The 23,971-nt window shown below is 41.2% G+C and overlaps 1 protein-coding gene and 1 non-coding gene across 5 annotated transcripts in view; both read left to right on the top strand.

Moving 5' to 3' along the window:
- Window positions 1-23,971, top strand: part of LOC123751167 (substance-K receptor) — a 118,887-nt gene that overhangs the window by 59,169 nt on the left and 35,747 nt on the right. The gene's annotated exons all lie outside the window — the stretch shown is intronic.
- On the top strand, window positions 22,656-22,726 carry TRNAG-GCC (transfer RNA glycine (anticodon GCC)). Its single transcript has one exon. It is a non-coding gene; the product is annotated as a tRNA-Gly (tRNA).

Raw genomic sequence — 23,971 nt, 5'->3', positions numbered from 1 at the left:
TCGAGTTTATATCTACATTTGGGTGATGTGGATGAGGTGAAAACTAACTTTCAACAATGGGTATTGAATGGGTATTAAATTCAAAGTTTGAATTTAATACCCATTCAATACTCATTGTTGAAAGTTTGTTTTCACCTCATCCACCTCACCCAAATGTAGATATAAACTCGAAAATGTGTAACCTCTATTCAGTTTCAGTTGTGTGTTTGTAAACTAAAGTCTTTGAAAATGTAATAAGTTTTACGAAACGCGCTCAAGTGTCGCGTCAGACTAGAAATAAATATGAATTTTGGAGAATTGATCTTTGAATTACCATCAACAGTGAAAAGAAATGTAAGAAAGATAGAGAAAATTCGTGTTAGAATTATTAATCTTACTTTTTCGGTCATATTTAATAATATATGTCTACAGGAAAGACTGCTACCAAAATATACTAATATATATATATATATATATATATATATATATATATATATATATATATATATATATATATATATATATATATATTTATATATATTTATATATATATATATAATATTCAGTTGGTGGTGAAGGAAAATATGCATCCTATCCCTCTGGTAAACACAGTAATCCGGTTGAAATCTCTTCACGAGAAGCTTTTCATCATAGACCAGGTGTGGGGGAATCTTCCGTCTTAAGGCCGCATGCGGCTTTCTATGCATTAAGTGCGATCTTTTCAAAGAAATCCAAATTTTAAATAGAAATTAATTTTTTCTTAAAAAAAGCATTTTATATATTCTTTGTATTATTTTAATTTTCACTTTTATAACTATTGTAAAAACAAAAGGTGCTCTTCGATTCAGAAAATGTTTAGTCTTTCTCTTATCGTTTTTGCTATAATATAATGTATTTAAAGGAATAAGTTCTTTTTGAGCTTTAATTATAAGTCATTGTAATATAAAACTGTTCCCCTGCATATTGATTTCCAACTCTAAACAATGTGACTCTATGAAATGTTCACTCGGTTAACTGTAGCCTTCGTATGACAACAGGTTCCTCACCCCTGTCATAGATCATATCAAGCGTCTAATACCCTCACTCGCAATTGCATTGTCAACGTTCCGAAACAATTTTATATATTTCGTCAAGTGTACAAAAGGAGTTCCTAGTCAATAATTCGAATTAGAAAAATGCTCGTAAGTCTTTAGAAAGGAAAGAGAGAGAGAGAGAGAGAGAGAGAGAGAGAGAGAGAGAGAGAGAGAGAGAGAGAGAGAGAGAGAGAGAGAGAAAGAGAGAGAGAGAGAGAGAGAGAGAGAGAGAAAGAGAGAGAGAGAGAATAAAACCTGAGATTTGATGTTGAGGGCGAAGAATGTGAATCCTTGTACTGCCGTATGAATCATGCGTTCCCAAAACGTCTTTATTTATTTATTTTTTCTGGAAGGAGAGACGCAAGGCTTTTCGCGTTTGTTGTACGGTATCTTCTTTTGTTTTGTTTATAGTTTATTTTCTATAGCAGACGTGGCCATTTATTTACACAATGATTAGCATGTATAAATTTGTTATTTCTTGTATGTATAGGGATAGACATCAATCGTTTTGGTGATTGAGCACTCAACAACTGAAGGTGATTGCAGTGACAGTACTCAATGAGTTATTGAGCATAGTACACATACACACACACACACAAACACACACATACACACACACACTCACATATTTTCATCTCTTCTATTTTAACAGAACTGTAGAGCTGCTATAGAAACTAATAACTTACTGAACACTCAACTACAAAATGTAATTAAAATGATTTTTGAAGAAGTTATAATTACATCACTAATATTACTCAACAGACACATTACATAGTAAATCATGGGTCCAGGTCCAACATATCAAGCATTTCAGAAAGTTTTTACAGTCCTGCAAATCTTACCTTAAGGTGCCTTGAGGTGCTTCCGGGGCTTAGCGTCCCCGCCTCCTGGTTGCCGGACTGATCAACCAGGCTGTTGGACGCGGCTGCTCGCAGCCTGTCGTATGAGTCACATCACATCTTATACTAAGGTGTTGGAAGCTAGTCTGTATTCAACATTTTATAGCATGATGTTCATTGGAATCCATATTTTCTGTTTCACATTCTTGACACGGGGTGTATTCGACACTTTCAGAAAGTTGACACGTGGTGTATTCGACACTTTCAGAAAATTGACACATGGTGTATTCGACACTTTCGGAACGTTGACACGTGGTGTATTCGACACTTTCAGAAAATTGACACATGGTGTATTCGACACTTTCAGAACGTTGACACGTGGTTTATACATGAAAGTACTAACGTAACTTGGACACCACAGGGTACTAACGAAATTTGACTTCCCCTCTCTCAATCCTCCATCCCTCCTCCCGTCACCTGCCCTTCCATCCTCCAACTCTTCTTCCCTTTCCTTCTGTTCCATCCCCGCGGTCAAGGAACAGGCGGTGGACAAGGGACATACTCAGGAATATTGACAACATTGACCAAGACAAACTGCCGGGCCGGGTACTAGGAAGGACAATGTTGTTGTTTTAGATTCAGCTACTCGGAACACAAGTTCCAAAGTAGCACGGGCTATGGCGAGCCCGTAGTGGACTTACCTGGCACAGGAATCGGGGCTGTAACTGGTCAGGTAGGACAAGGAAATACACAATTATATTCTCGAGTTACTAGGGGAAAGGAGGGGGGGGGGAGGAGTTACTAGGGGAAGGAGGGGGTGAGAAGTAATTAGGGGAAGGAGGGAATGGTTGCTAAGGGGGGGGGGATAAAGGGACAGATAAGGAGGATGTTCTAAAGTTAGGGATCCTGTGGGACGAGTTTTGATTAAGAGACCAACTGGAGAACAGAAGTAGTTGAGCCTGACACCAACTGACGGGGCCTGACAGCTGGGTGGACAGCGCTTCGGATTCGTAGTCCTGAGGTTCCGGGTTCGATCCCCGGTGGAGGCGGAAACAAACGGGCAGAGTTTCTTTCACCCTGATAGCTCCTGTTCACCTAGCGGTAAATAGGTACCTGGGAGTTAGACAGCTGCTACGGGCTGCTTCCTGGGGATGTGTAACAAAAAGGAGGCCTGGTCGAGGACCGGGCCGCGGGGACGCTAAGCCTGAAGGAACAGAACAGTTGCAGGCGATGAGTCACAATAACGTGGCTGAAGTATGTTGACCAGACCACACACTAGAAGTTGAAGGGACGACGACGTTTCGGTCCGTCCTGGACCATTCTCAAGTCGATCGAAACGTCGTCGTCCCTTCAACTTCTAGTGTGTGGTCTGGTCAACAAACAGAACAGTTGTTAAGGAACAACTGTTGAACTGACCTGAGGGAACAGTTGTTAAGGAACAACTGTTGAACTGACCTGAGGGAACAGTTGTTAAGGAACAACTGTTGAACTGACCTGAGGGAACAGTTGTTAAAAAATTGCGTCTAGCCGCTTCGTTTGGCATTCAATGAAACCACAGACACAGGAGGAGGAGCACAGTTGATTGTTTACAGTCGGTGTTCAGACTTAGAAAATAAAACCATTCCTGAACATTATTTGCGCTGCCTCCAACTGGGCGTAGAAACAACAGCACACAACATTTTTCAGAAACTTCATGATATCATCATTGACGAGGGCATTGACTGGTCAAAATACAAGTCTGCTACTACTGATGGTGCAAATGCTATGATCGTTGCAGTCAATGGTGATATAAAGACAATCCAACCAGTCTCACCAAATAGTATCGCAATTCACTGCGTGATTCACAGGGAAGCATTAGTGGCAAATCGACTGAATGAAACTAGAAATGCTAAGGAGAAAAAAGTGACTTTGAGCTTCTAATTGATAATGTTGTCAAAATGTTTAATCACATCTGTGCACATGCAAAAAAGCTCTGTGCTGATTTGTGGCGTTAGAAAGGTGGCTGTGGTGTGATGATGGTGTGGTGGTTGCAGTGTAGTGGTGGTGTGGGGGTGTAGGTGTTTTGGTGTTGTTGTGGCGGTGTGGTGAATGTGTGGTGGCAGTAGTCACGTGTTACTCAAGCTTGTAATGAGGCAAGAGGAAGACATTAATCAGAAATAGCTTAATCAGCTTGAGCTGCAAATATGCAGACCTTGTGAGGCTCTGACCCAACCTCTGTTGTGGTGAGTCGACACAGGAAGGGGGGGAGAGGGAGAGAGAGAGAGAGAGAGAGAGAGAGAGAGAGAGAGAGAGAGAGAGAGAGAGAGAGAGAGAGAGAGAGAGAGAGAGAGAGAGAGAGAGAGAGAGAGAGAGAGAGAGAACCAACAACCCACCCCCTACACTAAACAATGTAAGTCGATTGCTGACAGTTAACTCGGTATCACAAAAACGTCTTGACTCCTTGAAAGGAAAGGATCTGACTCATCTAAAGAGAATGATTCAACACTGAATGAAGGACATTACTTTGAGGAATGACCTCTAGCCTCCTTCCCTTCCGCTGCCAGGAACATGCCATCATCTTCCTCTAGAGGTGTGTGTGTGCAAGTGGCATGAAGATAACGATTGGTTGCTCTAGTGTGTCGAGATTGTCGTCCCAATCCTGGGAGGAAATCGCCATATATCTGAACCCTTTACAAAATTACATATTGGGGTGTGTGTGTGTGTGTGAGTGTGTGTGTGTGTGTGTGTGTGTGTGTGTGTGTGTGTGTGTGTGTGTGTGTGTGTGTGTGTGTGTGTGTGTGTGTGTGAGTGTGTGTATGTGTGTGTGTGTAAACTCATCTTGATGTAGTTACAATGATTAAACATCCCGGAATTTAGCTTCCAATGGCGTTAATCATTCGAGTATTTTGTCAATCAAGAGATGAGATGCGGAACATGTGAGTGATAGCTCATGCCTCGTCAGTTCAACTAGTTGAGTAATAGTTTAAGAAGCTCGTGTAGCTTGTTAGTGATAACTAGCCCTCGAATGTCTCTCTCTTGGCCACAAATTCGTGTTTCACTTGACGTCGAGTGCCACTTCAGGTCTTCAAATATTGGGAAATAAATCCCGTGAAAGACATGTTATATTTTATGGCGTATGAGACGTATCAATTTTTCAAGGATATTTTATAAAAAAAATGGTTTTAATATATTTCATCACCTATTTATTGACTATAATTTTCAAGTGTAGAAAAAGTATATATTACAAGTGGGTACGCCGGCGGTACCCGGGTCTCCTATTGTAGTATGTATGTACCTACAATGTCTCACCTCCCATATCCCATTTCTCCTCTCTACCCATATCTCCCCATTTTTCACCCCTCTTCCCTTTCTGCATCTTTGTCTTCTTTATCTTCCCTCTCTCTCTCTCTCTCTCTCCTTTATCTTCTCCTTCATCTCTCTTCTCCCCTTCCCTCCTATCTCTCCCATCTCCTCGTTATTCAGTGTCGTTTTCCCTACTTACATAATGAAATAACTTAGGGTTATTTTTGCTTTGAAAACAATATAAATTTTGTTATGTTTTCTGATGTTTATGTGTTCGTTCTTAACTCTATTGCATGTATTTCAGTTCTGTTTTGTCTTCTCTATTTGTTCCACTTTCACTCTTTTTTTTGTCCTTCTGTCTCCGGAAGCTGTCTCCTCAGCTCATTTGCATACCTGGATGTTACCTGGAGAGGGTCTTGGGAGTTTTCCTACTCCCCGAGCCGGACCTGTGGCCAGGTTCGACTTGTGATAACTTCTTCGTTCGATTTGATCATTGAATTTTGTAATAATTTTGTAATTTGTCTTTGTTCTTCCTTCCAATGAACATTTTCCAAAATATTCTCTTCCCCTAATGTAAATTTTTATTGAGAATATCATTAGATCAATGAGGGAATTCGAACCCTAATTGCTCTAATTGATTTTCTTCTTGATATGTCTCGTTAGAGATAATTTCCTTGTGTAAAGTTTTCAGTTCTGTGGTCTTCTCTCCCTTTTCTGACGTCGTGAGTTATGGTCAGTAATTTTAGTTGACACATGCAGTGCTTAACCAGGGCAAAATGGTCACTGGCTCCTAGAGGTATTTCCTGCTCTAAGCTCTTTTTTTTGGGGGGGGGGAGAAAAGAGAGAGAGAGAGAGAGAGAGAGAGAGAGAGAGAGAGAGAGAGAGAGAGAGAGAGAGAGAGAGAGAGAGAGAGAGAGAGAGACAAGGTGTCTCTTCTTTCTCATTCCTCTTGTGTCGTCTTTTACTACATGTCCCTTTCCATAACTTACACCAAATTTGTGCCCCCAACATTTCTTCACCTAAGGGGAGGGGACGTTTCTTGATTACAAGTTTATTTATCCATGATTTAGGTCCCCCTTGATTTGTTTTGCTCTTATTTTCTATGTGTTTACTCTTTCTGCCCTGCAAGATCCAGCTGCTAGCTCTTGTACCCCGCCTTTCTAACCCTCGGCTGTCTAATGTAATATGTTGTGTGTGTGAGTATGTATGTACTCATTTATTCGTGCTTTGCGGGTGTTGAGCTTCGGCTCATTGGTCTGTGTGTGTGGGTGTGTGTACTCACCTATTTGTACTCACCTATTTGTGCTTGCAGGATCGAGCATTGACTCTTGGATCCCGCCTTTCCAGCTATCGGTTGTTTACAGCAATGACTCCTTTCCCATTTCCCTATCATACCTAGTTTTAAAAGTATGAATAGTATTTGCTTCCACAACCTGTGTGTGTGTGTGTGTGTGTGTGTGGGTGTGTGTGTGGTTTGTGGTTTGTGGCACTGCTATCGTTGTTTGCGTGGCCCAGGGAGCATTTTGAGGATAACATGGGTAAGACTTGAACACTTCCTCCCTGGTAAGGGTGAAAATCGTGGAAGTATTCAGAGGATTCTACCTTCCCTCGCATCCTAATTACTGTGGCTTAATTCTCTCGGTCTGAGACAAACAACGCTTAATGAGAACACTGTGTGTGTGTGTGTGTGTGTGTGTGTGTGTGTGTGTGTGTGTGTGTGTGTGTGTGTGTGTGTGTGTGTGTGTGTGTGTGTGTATTCACCTTTTTGTATTCACCTATTTGTGCTTGCGGGGGTTGAGCTCTGCTCTATGCCCCGAATCTCAACTGTCAATCAACTGTAACTAACTACTAACTAATTTTATTCCCCCCTCCCCCCCCCCCCACACAAACCCAGGAAGCAGCTCCGTAACAGCTGTCTAACTCCCAGGTACCTATTTACTGCTAGGTAACAGGGGCATTCAGGGTGAAAGAAACTTTGTCCATATGTTTCTGCCTGGTTTTCGGGAATCGAAACCGGGGCCACAGAATTACGAGTCCTTCGCGCTGTCCGCTCAGCTACCAGTCCCCCCTTTCTGTATACGTGTGTGTGTGTGTGTGTTTACTAGTTGTGTTTACTAGTTGTGTTTTTGCGGGGGTTGAGCGTGTGTGTGTGTGTGTGTGTGTGTGTGTGTGTATGTGTGTGTGTTTGTGTGTCTTTCCTTCTGTCTGCTTTTTAATGTGTCACTTACAAGTGCTCGTCAACCTTGGAATCAATACATCGGTGATGTAATGATCTTCTTGAGAACTGCACAATCGTGACCTTGAGTGTGTTGATGGCTGAGCGTCTCGTGTTGTGGTTGCCAAAGATAAGCGAGGTGGGCAGACTCTTTGAAACATTGTCCTCTATCATCTCTCTGGTATTGAAGGGCCTCTCTCTCTCTCTCTTTCTCTTTCCCTTGAAGCTTTCTCTTCCCTTATCTCTCTCTCTTTCTCTTTTCCTCTTGTTATGGTCGTCCTTTCTCCTTTTCTTCTCCAATCACCTTGTTGGCACTAACAACTTTCCTTCACATTATTTGGTGTCAACTACAGGTGCTGAGAGTGAGGGGAGGAGGAGGAGGAGGAGGAAATAGGGGAACGGGAAACGGTGGAGGAGAGAGAGAGAGAGAGAGAGAGAGAGAGAGACAGAGAGAGACAGAGGGAGACAGAGAGAGAGAGAGAGATATGAGAGAAAATTGCCTTAATTAGCGCCTCATATCAGAGATTTTTGACTTATGCTGCAGAGAGTAAGAGAAACCAAACTATATGAGGATCAGTGTATATGTACAACTACACTCACACCGGACATCTATATGCACTTTCACACTTGCTGACACACTTGTGTATAATCTTAGAAATACCTAATCAGCAACTAACACACGCTGGGGAGAGAGAGAGAGAGAGAGAGAGAGAGAGAGAGAGAGAGAGAGAGAGAGAGAGAGAGAGAGAGAGAGAGAGAGAGAGAGAGAGAGAGGGAGAGAGAGAGAGAGAGAGAGACCTCACAAACACTTACGCCAGTCACGTCAACACTACTCATGTCTGCCTTCAAGGAACAAACCTTATATATTTCTTAGCTGGTTCCCCCCTATTTATCTAGTATGAATTGCTTATTTCATTTCTATCTTCCTTTACTCAATAAACAGAAAATTAAAACACGACAAAGAAAGGTGGGATAGGAGTAATTGTTTGAAGAAAGGGGGGTGGGGGGGGGGAGTGGAATAGGGGATTGGAGAGGGATTGGGTTCATGTACACATCTGAGGCAGGATAGAAGTAAGGAATTGGAGCTGTGGATTAGGTCGACGTAGGTAATAGTGCCTCAAAAAAGGGGGATTATGACGGTAGAATTAGATATGTGGGCGTGGATGGGTGGTAAACGTTCTGTGGGCGTGGGTGGGTGGTAGATGAAGGAATGTGGGCGTGTGTGTGTGTGGGTGGGGGGGGGGGGGTTGGAAACCACATACCAGATGTGAAACAAACATGTGGGTGTGAGAATATGTGGGGGGTGGATTGTTTGGGTGTGTGGGTGTGGGTAAGCTCGTGCCTTTAGTGGGTGTGAGAAGTGAGCATTAATATATGCAATTTATGTAAGTGGGTGTTGGTGGGTGTGAGCGAGAGTGGATGCAAATTGGAGTGAATGATTGCAGTGGATGTGATTGGCTGTTAAGTGGATGAAGGCGTGAGTGTAGATGGATGAGACTGAGTGTAGGAATGAGTGTATGTGAGGTATGAGTGAATAGGTGTTGGTAGGTATGAGTAGGTGTAAGTTGGTGGTTGTTGTAAGCCTATGTGAGTGGGTGTAAAGGGGTGTAGGTGGATATGAGGGGGGGGGGGTTGTAGGTGAGGTGTAAGTCGGGTGTAGGTGAATATGACTCAGTGTAAACAGTTGATGGTTGGTGTCATTTAGGTGTGTGGGAGTGGGGGTGATAGATGAATGTATGTATGTGTGTGTGTGAGTGCAGGTGGGTGTAGGTGGGTGTAACTAGGTGTAGAGGGAGCCAGAGCAGCCACTAACAATCTTGCCTTACTTTTGTAGAATCTGTTGAGCGTCACTGGCCTCTTCTTGGTCAGTAACATGGAGGGAGATGAGGGAGATGAGACAGTGGGGAAGGGGGGTTGATATAGGATGGAGAGAGGTGGGTGTGGGGGTGGTGGGGAGTGAGTGTGGGGTGCAGTTAGTCCCTCCGTTTCTTTCATTATGTTTTCCTGTCTGTGTCTGTCTATCATCATCATCATCATCACATCACCATCACATCACTATCACATCACCATTACATGTTCCACTGAAAGGCTTACTGAAAACGGCTTCTTTTGAAACCTCGTTATTACACAGTTGATAATCTTCAACCAACACATTAGATAACTGTAAGAACACAAGAACACCACAACAAAGGAAATAAAGAACGCTCAAGGTATAGTGTTTGTAAGTAAAGCACATTATCTACTTTCGATTCAAGTGTAGATATGATAGAGCCCAGTAGGCTCAGGAACCTGTACACCAGTTGATTGACGGTTGAGAGGCGGGATTAAAGAGCCGAAGCTCAATCACCGCAAATACAACTAGGTGAGTACATACCCACACACACACACACACACACACACACACACACACACACACACACACACACACACACACACACACACACATATAAAAACATGGATTTTCCTCCGGTCACAAGAGTCAGGTTTCTTTCAGTATGTAACTATTAAGAGTCAGGTGTGTGTTAGAACAGGTGTGTGTTAGAACAGGTGTGTGTTAGAGCAGATGTGAAGTGATTTTTCCACCACTGTGAAGGAGAAGAGAGGAGAGACGAAGAGCGTAGAAGTGAGGAAGATTAAAGCATGGGAGATGTAGAGAAAGAAACATGTATATAGAATATACATATGTATGCACGTATAATATACATACATACACATTCATACTTCACCTTCACGGCGCCACTGTGGCCTTGTTATTAACATCAGAACAAGATATTTTGTGTAATTATTATTTGAAAACATAATTTAGTTGACAGTCAATATACATTTCAGAAATTAATTTGACTCTAATTAGAATTATCGCGGTCATGATAACGCAAGAACATTTAATTGTGAAGTGGGAAGCAATTATAATTATTTGCTCATGTACATTTATTTCTCTTTCATTTCAAACGATAATTAATAATTTTTAGAGGGGGTGAGGGGGTGGTGTGAATAATTATCACATTATTGCATCCCTATAATAATTGGTTTTAAGAAATTATTATTATTTTTTTAGAGTAAATAATATTTCTATGGGGATTACTCCTCGTAACACTGTATTTGTCACCTCTCTCTCTCTCCATTCTGAATCCTCTTCTCTCTCTGTTTTCAATCAGGGAGGTACTCTCTTATTCAACTGCACAGCAAACTGGTTATTCCCTGGTTAATTATCAGGTTAGTCTAGAAGTCTCTCGGGGGGGAACTGGTTTGAACGCATTGTTACAGTCCAGGTAAACCACAATGTTTTATCTCGTGTGTTTAGCCAGAAAACTCAGATTAGTTAAGCAAGATTTTGCAGGTAACATAATGCCTGTTGTCTTGTCTTTGTACTCCAACTGATCATGAAGCGAAGCAATGTCTATGAGGTTTAGAGAGCTGTCTGAATCGTACAAGGAATTGTAGTTCCCTTTTTTTACATAGTTTCAAGGAACCACAAGTAATTGGACTACATGTAAATATAGTAGTCATATTTATGTCTGGGTAACCGAACTTTTTCGTGCGGTGTCAGGCTGATGTCTGTGACTCGTCGACATCAACCAGACGCTGGGTATATTCCTTAGTGGTGCTCTGACAAGCCTGAGAGACAGCCAACTTCCTTTCGTGCTTGTTTCGGGGTCTTTGTCCCCCCCAGTTTTGTCTCTGATGTGGGGAAACTCGCGCTCATTTTGGATTTAGGTCAGGTGATTGTTCAGGAATGTGTTTATGACTGACTTGATTGGTTATAAACAGTTTTGTATTGTATAACTGGGTATCTCAGAGAGAGAGAGAGAGAGAGAGAGAGAGAGAGAGAGAGAGAGAGAGAGAGAGAGAGAGAGAGAGAGAGAGAGAGAGACGTAATTTCCAAAGTTAACTCCATAATTGCGGTCGATCAGTCAATAACGAAGCCCCTAAATTCTCCAAAGTTCGTATATAATCCCTCACACACTTTCGTAGTTGCCGTGAAGCCATTTGCTACTCAGAGGAAATTGATATAAAGCCCATGCAATTCTTAGGAATTTGATGAAAATTCCCTGCAAATCTTAAGCACTTGACAAATGATCATTGTAGTTCCAATGCACTTAATGAAAAAAAAAGACAGGCAACTCAGAGCAGTTGATATAAGACACTTTCGACTCTGTTGCATTTAACCTAAAACACCCAAGAAAATCTTAGTTGATGTAAGATCTCTGCAACTCTTAAGTAGTTGACGTAAAAGTGGAAAGACGTGCATTGGTGTCACCGTCGATGGTAAATATCAGCAGCTACGAAATTACTGATGTGAAAATTCCTGCAATTATGAGGCAGTTCTTGTAGGGGTAAATGCAGCTCTTAAGTGCTGATTGATGATACTTAAACTCTTAAAGCAACTCTTAAACAATTGATGTAAGGCCATTCTAACTTCCAAAGCAATTAATATGAGACTTTCTTGACTCTGAGGACATTGATGGAAGACCCTTGGAACTTTAAAGTAATTGATTCAAGATCCAATCCTCTCTGAAGTAGTTGAGACAATAGGAACCATCCAATTTTGAAGCAGTTGATGTAACAATTTATGACATGATGTACATCTGTTCCTCTAAATTGGTCTTTACTCTTTCTCTTTCTCATTTCAACTCTCTACTTTTCTCATTCAAGCGTTTTCCATCCTTTTCTCTCTGTTTCTCAGTCTCTCCTCTTTTCTCACCATAAGTTTTCATATCTGTTGTCTTTCGCATCGTTTCCTATATCTCAATCTCTCAAAGAAATATCCAATTTCCCTCAATTGTGTTTGGACCACCTCCCAACTACTGATGCCTGATATTTCACATGGATTTTCTTACCCAACTTGGGCAACTCATGCACAATAGGATTTAATTTAGAGATTGTAGATTGTTGTTGCTATCGAGTTGCATTGATTGAAATTGGATATCTCTCTCTCTCTGCTGCCCTTCATTCTAGCGGGATTTTGTGTCAAAATTGGCAGTTATATTTTTTATTTTATTATTTTTGTTTTGAACAGATAAATAATATTCAGAATTTCTTTTGTCATTGGCACTGTTTTTGTTTTTGTAATTGTAGCTTTTTTTTAATGGGTTTCGTGTTTTTGTTTTTGTTGCGGGTTATTCATTCCTATGTCGTTATTACTGAATACTGAATTATTTTCTTCGTTGCATCTTTATTTGTTGTTTGTTGATATCTTTGTTTGTTGATATCTTTGTTTGGTGTTGATATGTTGCTGTTTGCTTTTTTGGAGGGAATTTTGACAAGCCGCCTGCTTTTTGGGAATCAGAAAGATCATCTGGGGGATGAGAAAGTCTGGGATCATCCCGGACGTAGGTTCGAACCCTCGTCACGGCCCTTGAGGAAAACAAACCATATTTTCTTCTGTGTATCTCAGCGCCAAATTTGTGATAATTGGCTCAGCTTTTGTTGAAGATGCTGAGTTCTCAATTCTAATTATGGCAGGCATTGTTCCGTTGTTCAGTGCATACAGCTCCAGGCCAGCAATTAGTAGGATTAGCAGTCAGAATGGATTTGGTCTAATGAATTGCACGACTCATTGGCAGCATCTTCGAGGTGTAGATGCCACTTTTCTTGTAGCAACGTCGTGGACATCATTCTCGTATCGATTTTTGTTTTTATTATTGAAGGTAGAACGATATTTCCAAATTAAGTTTAGTTTCAACCTGTGTGTGATTTATCCTGTCTTTGGTTCCTTGAGTTCTCCCTCACATGTGCTTCGTCTTCTTAATGCTGGGGAGTCATGTAAGGCAGCTCTGTAAGAAGTACTTGTTAGTTCTATAACATCTCGGGTTTGCAGACGAGGAGTCACTTTTTTTTTTATTAATACATTAGGTACATCTGCATTAGTGCAGCTACCGTAGACTATATGAAGTGGAGTACAGTGTGTCAAAAAAGCTAACTACGTGATGCTATAAAATCACAATGGCTGGCTGAAATATGTTGACCAAACCACACACTGAAAAGTGAAGGGACGACGACGTTTCGGTCCGTCCTGGACCATTCACACTCGACTTGAGAATGGTCCAGGACGGTACCGAAACGTCGTCGTCCCTTCACTTTCTAGTCTGTGGTCTGGTGAACACACTCGGATTCATTAAGGCAGGTCGGATACTTTGATGTCCCTTCCAATCCCTTTAGGATTAAAACAGAAATGACTTCTTATTTGTGGAATAACATATAACATACTTCGTACTTACTTAATCATCTTTTAACAACTAGAAAATTTATTTCCCCGAATATGTGATGTTTTCTGCCTTTGCAACTTGCAGGATATGTTGCTCATGCCCTCACGCCCTTGGGAGCAGTAGTTCCCAAACTCCTATCGGCCCTTATCTCTCTTTTTCAGAGAGCGTCATTATTAATGGTCCCTATACGAGGTAAAAGGCCCTCTCTGTTATCCTCTAGTATCATAACCCGTTCACTGCCTCAACTTATGGCCCCTTACATATTGTAAAATGGCTCCCTCAAGGTCCCATGGCCCTCAATTTGGGAACTAGGAGTGTACCTTACCTTGAGGTTACCTTGAGGTGCTTCCGGGGCTTAGTGTCCCCGCGGCCCGGTCGTCGACCAGGCCTCCTGGTTGCTGGACTGATAAACCAGGCTGTTAGACGCGGCTGCTCGCAGCCTGACGTATGAGTCGCAGCCTGGTTGATCAGGTGTAGATATAAACAATTTCATATATGGTGGAAAGATTCTTCATCTGGAATTATACCGGATTCAGAGGATCGTTATGATCCATTTAACTGTTTGTGGTGGCATGTGGTGTTTATTATTAACCGGTTTCAATTCTTATCGGTTTTTCCTGTTTCTTCAATTCCTCGCCGGTTTGGCCTCCTTGTCATAAATTTACTAAAATACCAACAAAAGGTAACTCTAGTAGGCCTAATGGCCTATTCTAGGTGGGTCTTGTTTACATCTAGTCTATTTTCATTTATACGTTTATCCCAAATTTAGAAACGTTCAATTGTATTAATTTCATTCCCTATTTTCTTCATTTCTTTTACTTTCTTTAATTTCTGTCATTTACTTTCTTCTTCAGTTATTTAATTTCCTTCCAATATATATTCTTTATTTCTTATTTTTCCTTCCATTATTTCTCCTTGCTTAACGTTCCTTTCTCATTCCTTAACTAATTCCCTTCATTTCGTTGCCTCTTTTATCCCGCTCATTCTTCCCAATTCTCCCCAAACTATTTTCATTCTTCCCATTACTTCCCCCTCCCTATTCTCTCCCCTTTCCCTATTACTTTTTATCCTATTCCCATTTCCTACTCGACCCTCCCTTTCCTGGTCCTGACTATATGCTGGGTCCTTAACCCAGTGATATATAGGTGTTTATCGTTAAAGAGAGGGGGGATAGGGGAGAGCGGGAGGGGTGAGAGGGGGAGAGGGGAGAGGGAAAGGGATAATGGGGAGAGAGAGGAGACTGATAGAAAAAAGGGGAGAGGAATAAGAGGAGAGGGTGAGGAGTGAGGGGGGGGGAAGAGTGAGAGGTGAGGGAAGAGGAAGTAAGACAAGTGAGAAAGTGAGAGGTAGGGAGGGGTAATTGAGTGCAGGAAGAGGTGATAATAAATTAAAATAGAAGTGGAGGTAGATAGAAAGAGAGAGAGAGAGAGAGAGAGAGAGAGAGAGAGAGAGAGAGAGAGAGAGAGAGAGAGAGAGAGAGAGAGAGAGAGAGAGATCAATAAGGATAAATATAAGAGTAAAAATATATCCCCTAATAAATACATCCACCCACACATTGATCTGTAAACTCTCTCTCTCTCTCTCTCTCTCTCTCAAGGGTCCAAGTCAAGGGTCTCTATCTCGATGCTGATTGGTCCCTCAGCTCCACTTATTGTTCTAGTGGGTGTAATATGGGAGCGAAGAGGTAAACAGGGGAAGAGAGAGAGGGAGGGGCGAGAAGAGGGATATAGGGAGAGAGAGAAAGTAGGGAGTTGAATTGTTTACGTTCTCTGGTAAGCTGAGTGCTCTAGATTGAAAAATAAACAATAGGTGTGGAACCTAATCTGGTTCTCCAGGTAGGGTGTTAAGTGCTGTGTGTGTGTGTGTGTGTGTGTGTGTGTGTGTGTGTGTGTGAGTTACAACAATAAACAAAATATAACTTAGTAACTACTCGTCAATCATAAAAAAACGTTTATCGTATACATAAATGCTTGAGACACCAAGACACTATGATCTTAAAATACCTCAGACACATCCTCTAGCGTCTTAAAAATGATCTCCTAATCCCGGATTGACCCTCTGAGTAGTCCTTGTCTGAGAGTGGCCTTGAAAGACACTTGAAAACATTACAAAATATATTTATACCATTATGCGTTGAAACGCATTCAACACTTTATGATCAACGCTGAAATTTATGACACATCGGAGTCTTTTTTAGTTGATTCTCCCCCTTTGCTCGGAGTGTTGCCCTTCTGCTCGGTATATTGACCTTTTGCCTTGTTTGTTGACCTTCCATTCTGCCTGGTACCAGTCCGTCCTCCAAAAATAGGGAGGTAAATGTACACAGCCCCATAAGTGTAATTATGTACTATGTATGATAGTCAAGAATTGTACTTATTTTACACTTAGTATTAAATCGTACTGTCTAATATATTGTGACTATTTGAGTTTACCTTTAAAAAGCTGAATAGAAAACCACGACCTAACCTAACCGTCTTAGTTTGTGAAGATATGCATTTTATTGCATCTTAATTATTACTATTACTTAACCTATAGCTATATTGATATTACAGTTTTATAAAACAAATAAAACAAAACTAAAATATTTCAATAAATTGTAAAGTAACTCAGGATATTTTCAAATTTTGTATAAAATCTCTATTGTTTAATAAAAGTGAAAAAGAAAATCCTAATATTTAAAACTTGTTTATAGCAACTGAACTTGAAAATTTCATTATAAAATTTCAAGTGTCCTAACAGAAAACGAGGAGACTTAAATCAGGGGAAGGGGATGGGTAAATGTAACAGCCCCGTAAGTGCAATTATGTACTATGTATAACAGTAAGGAAATGTACTTATTACACTTAGTATTAAAACGTACTGTCAATTCGGAGGATGGGTTGCTGGTACACACCTTCAACTCGGGGGGGGGGGGGGGGGTGGAGGGGGTAGATTTAGTTAATGGTTTAATTTTCCTCAAAATCTTCCATGCTGTTCATGCGCTGAAGCAATGATAGACTGAAAACAAACCGCAATGGATCCTTTTAGCTCATATTCATAAACTCAGAGACTCACATAGCACAAAGACTCATAAACTCTGTCAACACAACCACTCAGATTCCCAACATTATTCTCACCGATAAACACCTAAAATTCGCTGGTAGCGAAGAGCAAAAACATATTTTCCATTTAAAATTTCAAAAATAAATTTTCAAAACAGCCGCATGGGTGTGGATTAAAATTACTGATGCCTTTTTTTTTAGCGTTTAAGAGGGTCTTTATACAAAAATTCCTAGCGAGAATTTGGGGAATTTTAAGCAACGATGCACAATAATTTTTGTTTTATCTTGAGAAATACTAACATAGAGAGGCCGCTCATGGTAATTGCAAATTGTTTTACAAACGAATGGATTTTGGAAACACATTTTTAAAGGCATGGAAAAAAAAATATTTTTATTCTAAAAGTGAAAACGAATGCATTTTCTTTGCAACAATCTTTGCAAAATGATGCAAGGAGATGAAAGCAAGAATCATGCAATAACTCCAATTGATGACTTATGCTTCTCGAGCCAAACAATCATCTCTTTGGTGATGATTGTTTTTTTTTTATATATTGCAAGATCTGTAATTGTCTTAAACGTCTTGTCTAGTTCGAAGCATAACAACTGTAATAAATAATGATAATGTTGATAGTGTCGATGGTGAATGTAATGAGAGTGACAGCCATGAAGGTAATAATGAAGTTGATAATATTGATGGTGAAGAAAGTGGTGATGATGACTACGACGAGGCAGAGAGAGAGAGAGAGAGAGAGAGAGAGAGAGAGAGAGAGAGAGGTGTTTTTCTATCATTACACCCGATGGGAATCTTATGGATGTCATTCAATACCCTCTAGACCGCTATACAATACATTTTAGACCTCCACATATATATATGGAGGTCTAAAAATATATATGGGCTTCTATATCTCTGGTAGTTCTCTTTCATCTTGGTTTAACTGGAAGAAGAGTTCTTCAAAAGGTCATCTTCGTTCGAGGTGAAGAAAAATAAATAAATAACAGTTGAATCTATTACACTTATTTTAAAATTACATAACGTTTCGAACCTACATGGTTCATTCTCAAGTGATGGGACAGTACAGGGCATATTGGATTTATACCATTAGGGAGTCAGGTGTAGAAAAATAGGTCAATACAAATGGGGTCAAGAATAAGGGGAAAATAGGGTACGAAGCACATGCAAAGATTAATCAGGTGTAGTGAGCGTGGCATGTTGAGCAGTGTGTTTTATGTTGACATTGGAAAGTGAAGATTCCACGTTTCTGAAGATGCTAAGTTCCTGAGCCCATTATATGTACCTCTGTAGCCTTTATCCATTACCGCTCACAAGATGGGATAAATGGCACAAAATAAATGGTCAGAATTAACTCTGTTCCAATCCCCCTCTTACACAATGTCTCTCCTGTATTTTTTATTTACCCTTCTCTACCTCTTGCCCCCCCTCTTCCTCCTCTCTTACGAAGAGAACTAACTCTGTCTCCGTGAAGAGAGTCCAATATCTCACAAGGAGGCCACTGGGGGCAGTTGGCTACCTACTGGAACCACTTGGGTATGTTGGCCTATCCCTCGTCACCACTCCTCCTTTTTCCCTTTTCTATATTTATTCTCTCTTTCATTCTTTCAATTCGTCCTCCCCATCACCTCCTCTCTCGCCATTATGTGATTCCTGAGTCGTCTCCACCTGCTTTCCTTATTTTTTAGTATCTCTCTCCTCTCCCGTTTGTTTCATTTTCTCTCTCTCTCTCTCTCTCTCTCTCTCTCTCTCTCTCTCTCTCTCTCTCTCTCTCTCTCTCTCTCTCTCTCTCTCTCTCTCTCTCTCTCTCTCTCTCTCTCTCGCCGGTTCTTTATCTGTCTGGTGATCGTCTTGCTTTGTCTCTGTCTCTGGCTAAGAGTTCGTGTCTGTCTCTCGGCCCCTTGACCACACCAAACCTCCCTGTGGTGTGCCCAATAGTTGACACTCGCTGTTTGTCGAGCACCTTCCAGTCCGAGCACCTACCAGTCTGAGCACCTCGATTCCTTACCCATTTCCCAGCGCCTTCCCATCTTCCCTTCACTTTCTCCACTGCTACATCTTTCTCTCGTTGCTTTCGTGGCCTCTTCTCCATCTGTTTTAGCTTCTCATTTCCTTCCTGTCATCTCCTGATTCTCTCCTTCTCTATGTCTCTACATTCTCTACTCTTCTTCTCATTCCTGTCGGGTCCTTTTTTCCTGTTCCTTCTACCTCATTCCATTCCCTTTTCTTATTCTCTCTCTCATCTTGCCACGTTCTCTTCCCTTCCATTCCTATCTGCTCTTAACCTTTTCTCTCTCACCTCCTCTCCTTCACTCACATTATCATTAAATTCGTCAGATTGAGTAGAATTCTGAGAAATTAACATTTTTATATTTTTGTTACATAAAAATACCCATTTAAGTGTACCGAAACTATTTAACTTAAAATTTGGGTTCGAGAAGTGTTCTAGTCACGCACCTTGGCTTGGTGATGATCTGATTAGCGAGGCTGTTGCTGTTGGCTTCCCGCAGGTCCACATAGCACTTTGATAATTTTTTGTGGATGAATGGTTAATCACTAAACTATATGTATTCTAATCGCTCTTTAAACCCCCTAATTCACTTAAGTCAGGAGAAAATGTGTGTGTATATATATATATATATATATATATATATATATATATATATATATATATATATATATATGCTTGTTAGTAGTGTAAATGAAGGGAAACATATGTGACATAAAATTTAACTGAAAGCTATGGAAAAAAGAGGTCAACACAATGTAGTTAATCAGAGGTGTCAAATGTTTACAGATATTATAAAAAAAAATGAATTGATTCATTTCCAGGTTAAAAATGTTTCATGTAGATTGTCTGAGTTGCAAATATTGCCACTGGTTATTCAGGGTTAAAATTTTTCCCGACATAAACAAATGCTTTTCGGGGGAAGGGAAGGAGGGGAGAGGGGAGGGGGGGGGGGGTGAACAGCGTGTGTGGATGCTTAGAAAAATATGTAAAACGGAACTTTTATTTTTACGAGTGATTGTGTCATTATCGAGAGTGATTGTGTCAAAAAATATGTGAAACGAAGTCATTTTTAATAGTGATTGTGTCCTTATAAATGTCTGCTGCGCCGTGTGTCGGTGTTTGCGTGTTAAGACGATCCAGAAACACTATTTCTTAAAGAACTTTATAGTTATTCCTTCTTACACGACTAATGTTATTCCTTCTCTATTAGTAAAAGTAGTAGTACTAGGCATCCATCAGTCTCAGGAAAGTATGGAGTTGCGCTCTAGTTGTCGGTCTGGAGTGGCTTCTCAAGGGCGCAAAGCCTGGGTAGGTTGATATGGGGGAAGAAGCTGTTACCCATGCAGCAGGTCCTCCCCCTCTTCAGCGGCGCCGGAAGTCTCCAATGGAAAGGCAAACGCCAATACGACTGGTTCCAGCGCCGTCGCAGGAACTGTGAGCTCCGGAGTTGACCTCGAAGTTGGTAAAACTAAGGACACAGGGACTCCAAACCTGGAGACCGCCGTGGTCGGGGCCGGAGAAGAACCTTTTATATACCCTGGAAACACAAACCGAAACTGACTCTATTTTCAGCTTGTTACAACTTGTAATGAAGTGGTTACATCTTGGCTTAACGTGTTTATGACGTATTAGAACGTTCTTACGACTTGCTATATTGGTTGTTATATCTGGTTAGGTGTTAAAAAACTTGTTCGAACGTTGTACCAACGTCGTAGTTTCGGTGTGTGTTTGGCTGATTAAGATCATCCAGAACCTTGCTACTTCGCAAAGACAGTTGAGGACGTTCCAAATTCTGTAAAAACGATCGATGACCATCGATTATCTGTTAAAAGAATGAAACCGGTTTATCACAAATTATGAGAATAGTTATAATTTCGTCTAGTTCACTTTGCCTGAAGTTAATGTTAGATGCATATTCTAACATTTACGACGATCTTTCCATTATTATTTCCCCTCGGGGTTCAGTCTAAACCATAGCAGAACATTCTAAATCTTAGAAAATCAGTCTTGAGGATTTTTAACCATCTGTAAACTTTACGTTGGGAAATTAGGTGTAGTTACTTAGTTCCGGATGGATTTGTGCCATCCTTCAGTAACATAACGTTAGATTCTCTGCACATTTCAGATATTATAACTCACAAATGTCAGTTAACCTCCCAGGGAAAGAAATAACTGCGCATCGCAGGGCATTAAAGGTCAGAGATTGGTTTAATTATGCAACTGTATTGTCGATTCCACTTACACTAATCTTTAGGACATCTCCCTAGTTCGGCTAGATGTTTAAGACTTCTCCTAGCACGAATGGTTGTCGCTTCTACCTTATGCTAGACCCTAGCAAGGATGCCTAGAACGATTACTTAAATATTCCATCCTTCTGTAGGACTTGTGAGCCTTCTTTCTAGGGACGACTGTCTACGAACTTGCTAGAATATCCGGTACCTCTAAATTTTTATCCATTTTTATACAAGCCTTCACCCTACACTATCCTCGACAGGCCACCAATATATCCCTTGATGACCATGATTCCCCCCTCACACCCCCTACCCCTCTTCCCCTCACACTATTCCCCTTCCTCCCCACCACCTGGCCAACTCTTTCCCTGTTGTGCATGCAATATTTTACAGAGTGATTAATCAATCCCTCTCCCCCATCTCTCTCTCTCTCTCTCTCTCTCTCTCTCTCTCTCTCTCTCTCTCTCTCTCTCTCTCTCTCTCTCTCTCTCTCTCTCTCTCTCTCTCTCTCTCTCTCTCTCTCTCTCTCTCTCTCTCTCTCCTCTCTCTCTCTCTCTCTCTCTCTCTCTCTCTCTCTCTCTCTCTCTCTCTCTCTCTCTCTCTCTCTCTCTCTCTCTCTCTCTCTGTCTCTCTCTCTCTCTCTCTCTCTCTTACTATGAAAACAACAGTCTCACTACAGGTCACCAGTCTCTCACGTCTCAGGGTGTGACAAGGTGTGACAGGATGTGACAAGGTGTTAGCTGGCTCTTGGTAGTAGCCTTCACGTATAGTGCCTCGCCTATGTCCAATATTACATTGTCTGTGTATCTGTCGATTATTTTAGTGTCGTTATTCAGGAAGTCTCTGGTTGTGTGAAGATCCACACACAACCAGATCATCAGCAGAGACGTGTTAGGGACGTGTAAAATACTTAGATGGGAATAACTGAGTGGAAAAAAGAGGAAATGTGTCCATGAATACCATTAGTACAAAAGGGATGGAATAAAAAATAAATACGCTTGTGAGCTTCAGATGAGTTATATAGATGTTAAAAAGTTTCCTTTTATCATAACAGTTGTGAGCAAATACAATGAACTAAAGGAACAGGTTGTAGAAGCAAACTCCATTCATAATTTTAAAAGGAATTTTCCTAAAATCATAGGAAAATAAACCAGGAGTTACTGCATTAGACAACCAGTGGCTAGAAAGGCTAGGTCCAAGAGCTAAGGCTCAATCCTACAGGCACAAATAAGCGAGTAAACACATACATACACACACAATAATGATGGACAGTTGAGAGGCGGGACCAAAGAGCCAAAGCTCAACCCCCACTAGCACAAATAGGTGAGTTCAAATAGGGGAGTACAATGGAATTCAATGTGTATAAATGCCATGTTACGGTAGAGCCCATCCTCCTGTTATGGTAGTACTTATAGAAGCGATGAGGACCATAGTACATATACCGACATACAACGCAATTAAAAAGTAGAAATCGGTACTATTGAATTTGGACAAATCGGAAAATATTTTATATATATGTTGCATAGACAAACTAAACTAACCTAACTTTCCTAGGCCTAATACACAATATCTGAGGCCAAATATAGTACATATGTGTACTATACTAGGCCTAAGATTATGTATATATGTGTTTTAGCATAATTTATTCAGACGCTATACAGTGAATAGTACACAATTCTACTATCTAATTGCTTAGAACGTCAATCTGTGTCCTATGGCGCACATAGTTACAAAAAAAAAACTGCTCTCTAAACAGAAGAATGGGGAAGCATCGGTGGTTCAGTGGTAGAATTCTCGCCTGCCACGCGGGAGGCCCGGGGTCGATTCCCGGCCGATGCACATTTAGGGGGTAGAAATAGCCTAAGCTACTCTATCCCTTTGAGATGTATTTATTGCTTATCTCAATAAACATACTTGAACTTGAACTTGAAGAAGAATGGGTTGTATGGTGTGTGGAACAGGAGGACATAGACCACACACACAACTTACAAATAATGCGGAAAGATTTCAAGAAAGGCGATGAGTCACAATAACGTGGGTAAAGTAAGTTGACCAGACTTGAGAACGGTCCAGGACGGACCGAAACGTCGTCGTCCCTTCACCTTCTAGTGTGTGGTCTGGTCCACTTTCAAGAAAGCTCTTCAAGAAAGATTTCAAGGTCTTGAAAGAGTTTGAAATCTTTCAAGAAAGATTTCAAGTTACAGTTAATTTACTTAAGTTACAGTTAGTTACTACAGTTACTATCCCGTAGGACTACGAAGTGACTCGGATCACCTAGTAACCATCATACAGGAGCTACCTTACCTTGAGGTTACCTTGAGGTGCTTCCGGAGCTTAGCGTCCCCGCGGCCCGGTCGTCGACCAGGCCTCCTGTCTGTCTGCAGGAGGGGGGGGGGGGAACTGCTGTTTAACCGGAGATAGTTAGTGTCTAACATCAATATAATTACTGAAGTAACTATTTAGTGGGGCAAAAGACCCTATTTACTAGCCTGAACGACCTACCTAGAAGCCTTAAACGAACGCAAACCGTGTTCTTGCTTAATGACCTATGACCTTAATAGCCTGCAGGTCGTTACTCCGGGTAAAACAATTCCCCCATTACAGTAAAAGTCAGCCCGGTGGGCCATTTTGGCATTCTGTAATTACAACAGAAGGAGGCAACTTTTGTGGGGGTGAGTTTAACGAGATACAAGTCGCTGTTTTAGGTCTACAGGAGCCGAGGGAGCTTTTAGGGAGCCGGTTGGCCGAGCGGACAGTACGCTGGACTTATGATCCTGTGGTCTTGGGTTCGATCCCAGGCGCCGGCGAGAAACAATGGGCAGAGTTTGTTTCACTCTATGCCCCTGTTACCTAGCAGTAAAATAGGTACCTGGGTGTTAGTCAGCTGTCACGGGCTGCTTCCTGGGGGTGGAGGCCTGGTCGAGGACCGGGCCGAGGGGACGCTAAAAGCCCCGAAATCATCTCAAGATAACCTCAAGCTAACCTCCAAACAAGGCATACGTTACCACAGTCTCTGTAGATGACTTCAATAACATCTACCACTACATCTACCACTACATCTACCACTACATCTACCACTACATC

This window comes from Procambarus clarkii, chromosome 15 (genome assembly GCF_040958095.1).
Source record: "Procambarus clarkii isolate CNS0578487 chromosome 15, FALCON_Pclarkii_2.0, whole genome shotgun sequence".
In the NCBI taxonomy this organism is placed as follows: Eukaryota; Metazoa; Arthropoda; class Malacostraca; order Decapoda; family Cambaridae; genus Procambarus; species Procambarus clarkii.
Note: the sequence above shows the minus strand (reverse complement) of the source record. Positions and strands in the feature narration are given on the sequence as shown.